This window comes from Arachis stenosperma, chromosome 5 (genome assembly GCF_014773155.1).
Source record: "Arachis stenosperma cultivar V10309 chromosome 5, arast.V10309.gnm1.PFL2, whole genome shotgun sequence".
NCBI lineage: Eukaryota > Viridiplantae > Streptophyta > Magnoliopsida > Fabales > Fabaceae > Arachis > Arachis stenosperma.
This window is the reverse complement of record NC_080381.1, coordinates 136,071,935-136,078,146: the sequence shown is the minus strand read 5'-3', so window position 1 is coordinate 136,078,146 and position 6,212 is coordinate 136,071,935. Positions and strand designations below refer to the sequence as shown.

General features: G+C 31.2%; 1 non-coding gene across 1 annotated transcript; it reads left to right on the top strand.

Annotated features, from left to right (window-relative positions):
• Positions 1-5,701: 5,701 nt before the first annotated feature.
• LOC130984297 (small nucleolar RNA R71) lies at positions 5,702-5,809 on the top strand. The gene has a single exon (XR_009088240.1). It is a non-coding gene; the product is annotated as a small nucleolar RNA R71 (small nucleolar RNA).
• The last annotated feature ends 403 nt before the right edge of the window (positions 5,810-6,212 follow it).

Below are 6,212 nucleotides of genomic sequence, written 5' to 3'. Positions count from 1 at the left end.
TATGTTACAGATCTAAATCTGTACAGATTTAAAGATTTGTTTACACCACACTTTCTAAAGTCACACTTTAAATCGTAACTCTTTACCAAAAAAAGCGTCACCTAATGGAAAAAAGTAAATTAGAAGATTTAAGAGAAGAAATAATCAAGTTATCAAAATTAATAGATCAAAAATTAATGATTTTAACTAATGTTAACTGTAATGACACCGAATTCTTAAAATCAATACAAAATGATTTTTCTCAAAATCTTTATTTTATTATAAGTTTTATTGAAGGACTTCAAAAATCTGAAAAAACTTATTTTTCACACGGAATTTCTAAGAAATGTTACCATGGAAATGATTCCCCACATCTTTATCATACTTTTAACCCACAATTAAATTCTATAGTAGATATGCTTGAAGAAATATTAGTATCCATAAAATTTCAAAGAAATAAAGAAAAAGAGAATCCCAAAGAAGAAAAATTTCAAAATATAATCAACATAACAGATCTAAAAGTAAAACCACCACTAAAATTATGAATATTGAAGAAAAATTAGAAGAAGTTACAATGCTTTTTAAACAATTAAAAATGGCTCAAGAAAATAATATTATGGAACAAGGATTTCAAATAGAAGAAGAATTAGTAAATTCTGAAAATATAGAAAATGAAGAACACATCCTAGATTATTCAAGTGACGAAGAACCAGCAATTCCAATACAAGTAAAAAATGAAGCTGGAACATCTAAAGATAACCAATTTCAATATAAATGGGAAACATGTTTTGATAATTATGCTTTTAAAAAAGGGTTTATAAATAAAGATTCAAAATATACAAAAATACCATCAAAATACGTTCCTAAAATCCAGGAAATGGAAGGAGAAAGAATGCTTGATTTAGACTGTAAAAAGAATGAAAAAGAAATTTTCGAAAATTGGTTGAATTCCTTTTTATTAGAAGCTTTTACTAATCCAAAGCTTAGTGATTTGTCTGGAAGAGATATTTGGAATTACATAGGATTTCATACTAAAGGAACTATAAGAGATTATATGACATCAATAGAAAACCAAATAATAGAAGATTTAGCAACAAAAACAACAGCTTATGATAAGATATTATATAATGATGATTCTATATAAAGAATTTTTTGGAAAAAATATTATAGATCATAGACAAGAAGTCTATAATAAAGAATATCAAGAAGCAAAAAACCATTTAGCTAATATCCAGATATATGATCTATGTAATGTGGAATCTTATATATGTGAATATAGAATACATTATTACAAATTAAAAGAAGAAGATAAAAATCATTATCTTAGTATGTATATAACAAAACTTCCATATCCTGCTAATGAATTTATAATGGGAAGATTTATAAGAGAAATAAATAGAGGGACAATTGAAAATAATTTTGGTGGAGCAACCGCTGCAATAAGAGAGGAAATAAAAGAACGTTGTATGCAAGAAGCAACTCAAAAAAGATTTGCAAATATAATTAGAATTTGCTGTCAGGATAATGAAGAGATACCCCAAAAATATGGGTTTAATAAATATTTTCAGAGAAAAAGAAAATACCAATTTAGAAAAAGAAAATACTATCCAAACTGGAGAAAAAAGAGGTATTTTAGAACAAGAAATAACAATAAAAACAAAAGGCAAAAAAGTGACTATTGCCCAAATAAAAAAGAAAACTGTAAGTGTTGGTATTGCCAAGAAGAAGGACACTATACAAATGAATGTCCGAAAAAGAAGGATAAAAAAGATCTTACTAAACAAATAGAAATTGTTAAGTCTTGTTTCATGGAACCTTTAGAAATTGCTGAGTAATAATGCCACATTTATTACTATAAAAATAACAGAAAAATTTATAAATACTTTTATAGATTCTGGAGCAACACAATGCTTTGCTAGTTCAAATATAAAACTTGATTGGAAAAAATTAAAGAAACCATTAAGAGTTAGAATAGCTGACAAATCAATACATAAAATTGACCAAAAAGCAGAGATGGCTGAAATTTTTATTCAAAATTATAGGTTCATTGTTCCATCTATATATATGTTAGATTTTGGGATGGATTTTATCATAGGAAATAACTTTTTAAAACTATATCATCCATTCATTCAAGAATTAACATATATAGTTTTAAAAGCTCCACACGACTCTTCAATAAATCAAAAATCAAAGCGTATAAAAATATCAACTACTACTATAGATAAGATCTTAAAATTCAAAATATTTTCTATATTAGAAACATGTTATTTAAATTTATACTTTCAGATAAACATTCCAAAAAATAATCTTGAAATAAAGATAGAGGAACTTTTGGATGAAATTTGTGCTGAAAATCCTTTAGATATTAAAAATACAAATAACGAATTAGTAAGCATTAAATTAAAAGATCCTACAAAAGAGATAAATGTTCCAAATAAAATTCCTTATTCCGCAAGAGATAGAGAAGAGTTCTCTTTAGAATGTAGAGATCTTTTGGAAAAAGGAATTATAAGATTAAGTAAAAGTCCTATGCGGCTCCAGCCTTTTATGTCGAAAACAATAATGAAATTAAAAAGGGAAAACGAAGAATGGTTATTAACTATAAGAAGATGAATGAAGCAACTATTTGGTGATGCTCATAAACTTCTAAGAAAAGATTCTATTTTAGAAAAGATAAAAGGAGCAACTTGGTTTTCATCCATTGATGCAAAATCAGGATATTGACAACTTCGTTTAGACGAAGAAACAAAGAAATTAACTGCTTTTACTTGCCCAACAAAAGAATCAACAAGTGTGTTACTCTATGAATGGAATGTATTACCATTCGGATTAAAACAAGCTCCAGGTATTTATCAAAGATTTATGGAAGAAAATCTAAAAGGGTTAAATGAATTTGTTTTAGTGTACATTGATGATATACTAATTTTTACAAAACAGGATAAAGAAGATCATCTTCAAAAATTATTAATAGTTTTAGAAAGATGTAAAGAAAAAGGACTAGTTCTTAGCAAAAAGAAAGCAAGAATAGCAAAACAAGAAATAGAGTTTCTTGGATTAATTCTATCTACTGAAGGAAAACTAAAACTTCAGCCAAATGTCCTAGAAAAGGTAAATTTATTTCCTAATAAAATAGAAGATAGAAAACAATTACAAAGATTTTTAGGATGTATAAATTATATTTCTGATCAAGGATTTTTAAAGAATATAACAGAATACACTAAAAGCTTATTTCCAAAAATAAGTACTAAAAAAGAATGAAAGTGGGATGAAAAAGACAGTATGCAAATTCAAAGGATTAAAGAATTATGTGAAAAACTTCCAGAACTCTATATTCCAGAAGAAAATGACTACTTAATAGTAGAAACAGATGCTTCAGACATAACCTGGTCAGGATGTCTAAAAGCTAAGAAAGCTATAAAAAGTTTGGAACAAGAAAAAGAATCACTAGATTCTAAATATTCCCCAAAGGAATTACTTTGCAGGTATATTTCAAGGACTTTTACTCCAACAGAACGGAGATATACTACTAATGAAAAGGAAACTCTAGCAGTAATTAAATCTCTTAAGAAATGAAAAATTGATTTACTACCCAGAGAATTTACATTAAGGACAGATTCAAGTTATTTAACAGGTTTCATACGATATAATTTAAAAGTTGATTATAATCATGGACGATTGGTAAGATGGCAATTATTTTTGTTACAATATCCAATAAAAATTGAATATATTAAGGGTGACAAAAATGTTATTGCAGATACATTAACAAGAGAATGGAGTTCGTCTACAACGCATTAGATCAAGAAATTCAAAAATACGAACAAGAACTCGAAAAATGCAAGCATTGTCAACAAATAAGGACACAGATCCAATCCCTCAAGAAGGCCATCGAAGCAATGAAATCAACACAACAACCAAAACTATCAGAGTTCAGCCAGCTAAGCGTGGTGGACAAATCAGGTGAGGAAAAAATTTCATAAAATAAAACAATTGCTGAAATTATCAAAAAATCCACCCAAGATAAAAAATATTATGTAATTTATAATGGCCCCATGAAAGGAGTATATGATGCCTGGGAAAAAGCAGCACCATTTACACATCAATCAAGGATAATTCATAAAGGAGGGTTTTTAACACTGGAAGAAGCAAAGGAATCCTTCAGGGAATATGAAGCTCTTCATCCAGAGCAAACCCTAAAAAAAGCAGATAAAGCTCCGATTCAAACCCAGAGAACAGGGATAATAAGAAACATTCCTACAAGGGCTGAAATCAAGGAAAAGAAAAGGGTCTGTAGATCAAATCTCAGAGAAACCCTTAACATAGTCCTGAATTGGACTGAAGAAAAGAGGGCAATCTTGGGATATTATCCTATTGTCAAAGAACAGCTAACAAAGGTGGTTATATTTCCAGAGGCCTCCCCATCTGACACCTATCAGTTTTTCCAGTATGGATTAATTGATACAATTTTAATTTTTAATGATTTGAAAATTATTAGTGAGTTTCCTGCATGATTCGTTGATGCAGTAAAGAGATTTAAAAATATGATTGACAACGTAAATCCAAGGGATATATCCCTAAAATTTACAAACAGTCAACCTATTTTTAATGAAGAAGAAGAATGCTTGGTTCCAGCACACCAAGTAATATTCATGTCCGTCTTCCCAGGAAATTTTCAACCAATTGATCAAGTTCAAGATTTAACAATCTACAGTCATGAAGGTAGACTAGCCAGCACACTAGCAAGGATCTTCGAAAGAACTCAAAAGATAACAAGGGAATCTCACACAAGAATCAATTATAAAAGTAGAAATACTCTGCTTGTATCCAGTAAAAGAAATGAAATTGAAGAAAGAGAGATGAGACTCTTAGTGGAATTTGAATCAGCATTCTACAACTTATCTGGACTCTTAGAAAAGCTCTCTGAAGGGATAAAGAGGAATCTCTGCTATTTGATAAAAGACAGAGAAGACCACAAGTGCCAGCTATGTGTCTCAGAGTTATCTGAAGAAAGCAATAATGAAACGGAATCAACCCACATGATAAAGGAAGAAGACAACGCATCTGAAGGTCACATGATGAAAGAGGAGGACAGCACATCTGAAGCATCTCTCAACATTATTGCATAGTGACGTAAGCGCTTAGGTCATAGAGCACCAACAATGTAGTTGGTGCAAGATAATAAACAATTATCTCAATCATTTCCTTGAAAATCTGGCTGGCTGAGAAGCCATGTCTAATCTGATTGAACATTTTTTTGCCTTTTCTGTTAAGGAATTTTCCATGAGAGATTTGGGTGATTTCTCCATGAAGAATTATAGGTGTTTCCATAGGGTTCTCCTAGGTAATTCACCTCTTCCATTGAAGGGTTCTCAGGATCATAAGCTTCTTCCTCAGATGAAGCATCCTTAGTACTGTTTGGTGCATTTTGCATTCCAGACAGACTTTGAGAAATCAAATTGACTTGTTGAGTCAATATCTTGTTCTGAGCCAATATGGCATTCAGAGTGTCAATCTCAAAAACTCCTTTCTTCTGACTAGTCCCATTGTTCACAGGATTCCTTTCAGAAGTGTACATGAATTGGTTATTTGCAACCATTTCAATCAATTCTTGAGCTTCTGCAGGCGTCTTCTTCAGATGAAGAGATCCTCCAGCAGAGCTATCCAAGGACATCTTGGATAGTTCAGAGAGACCATCATAGAAAATACCTATGATGCTCCATTCAGAAAGCATGTCTGAGGGACATCTTCTGATTAATTGTTTGTATCTTTCCCAAGCTTCATAGAGGGATTCTCCATCCTTCTGTCTGAAGGTTTGGACTTCCACTCTAAGCTTACTCCATCTTTGTGGTGGAAAGAATTTTGCCAAGAAGGCATTGACTAGCTTTTCCCAAGAGTCCAGGCTTTCTTTAGGTTGAGAATCTAACCATATTCTAGCTCTGTCTCTTACAGCAAAAGGGAATAGCATCAGTCTGTAGACCTCAGGGTTAACCCCATTAGTCTTGACTGTGTCACAGATTTGCAAGAATTCAGCTAAGAACTGATGAGGATCTTCCATTGGAAGTCCATGGAACTTGCAATTCTGTTGCATTAGAGAAACTAATTGAGGCTTAAGCTCAAAGTTGTTTGCTCCAATGGCAGGGATAGAGATGCTTCTCCCATAGAAATCAGGAGTAGGTGCAGTAAAGTCACCCAGCACCTTCCTTGCATTGTTTGCATTGTTGTTATTTTCGGCTGCC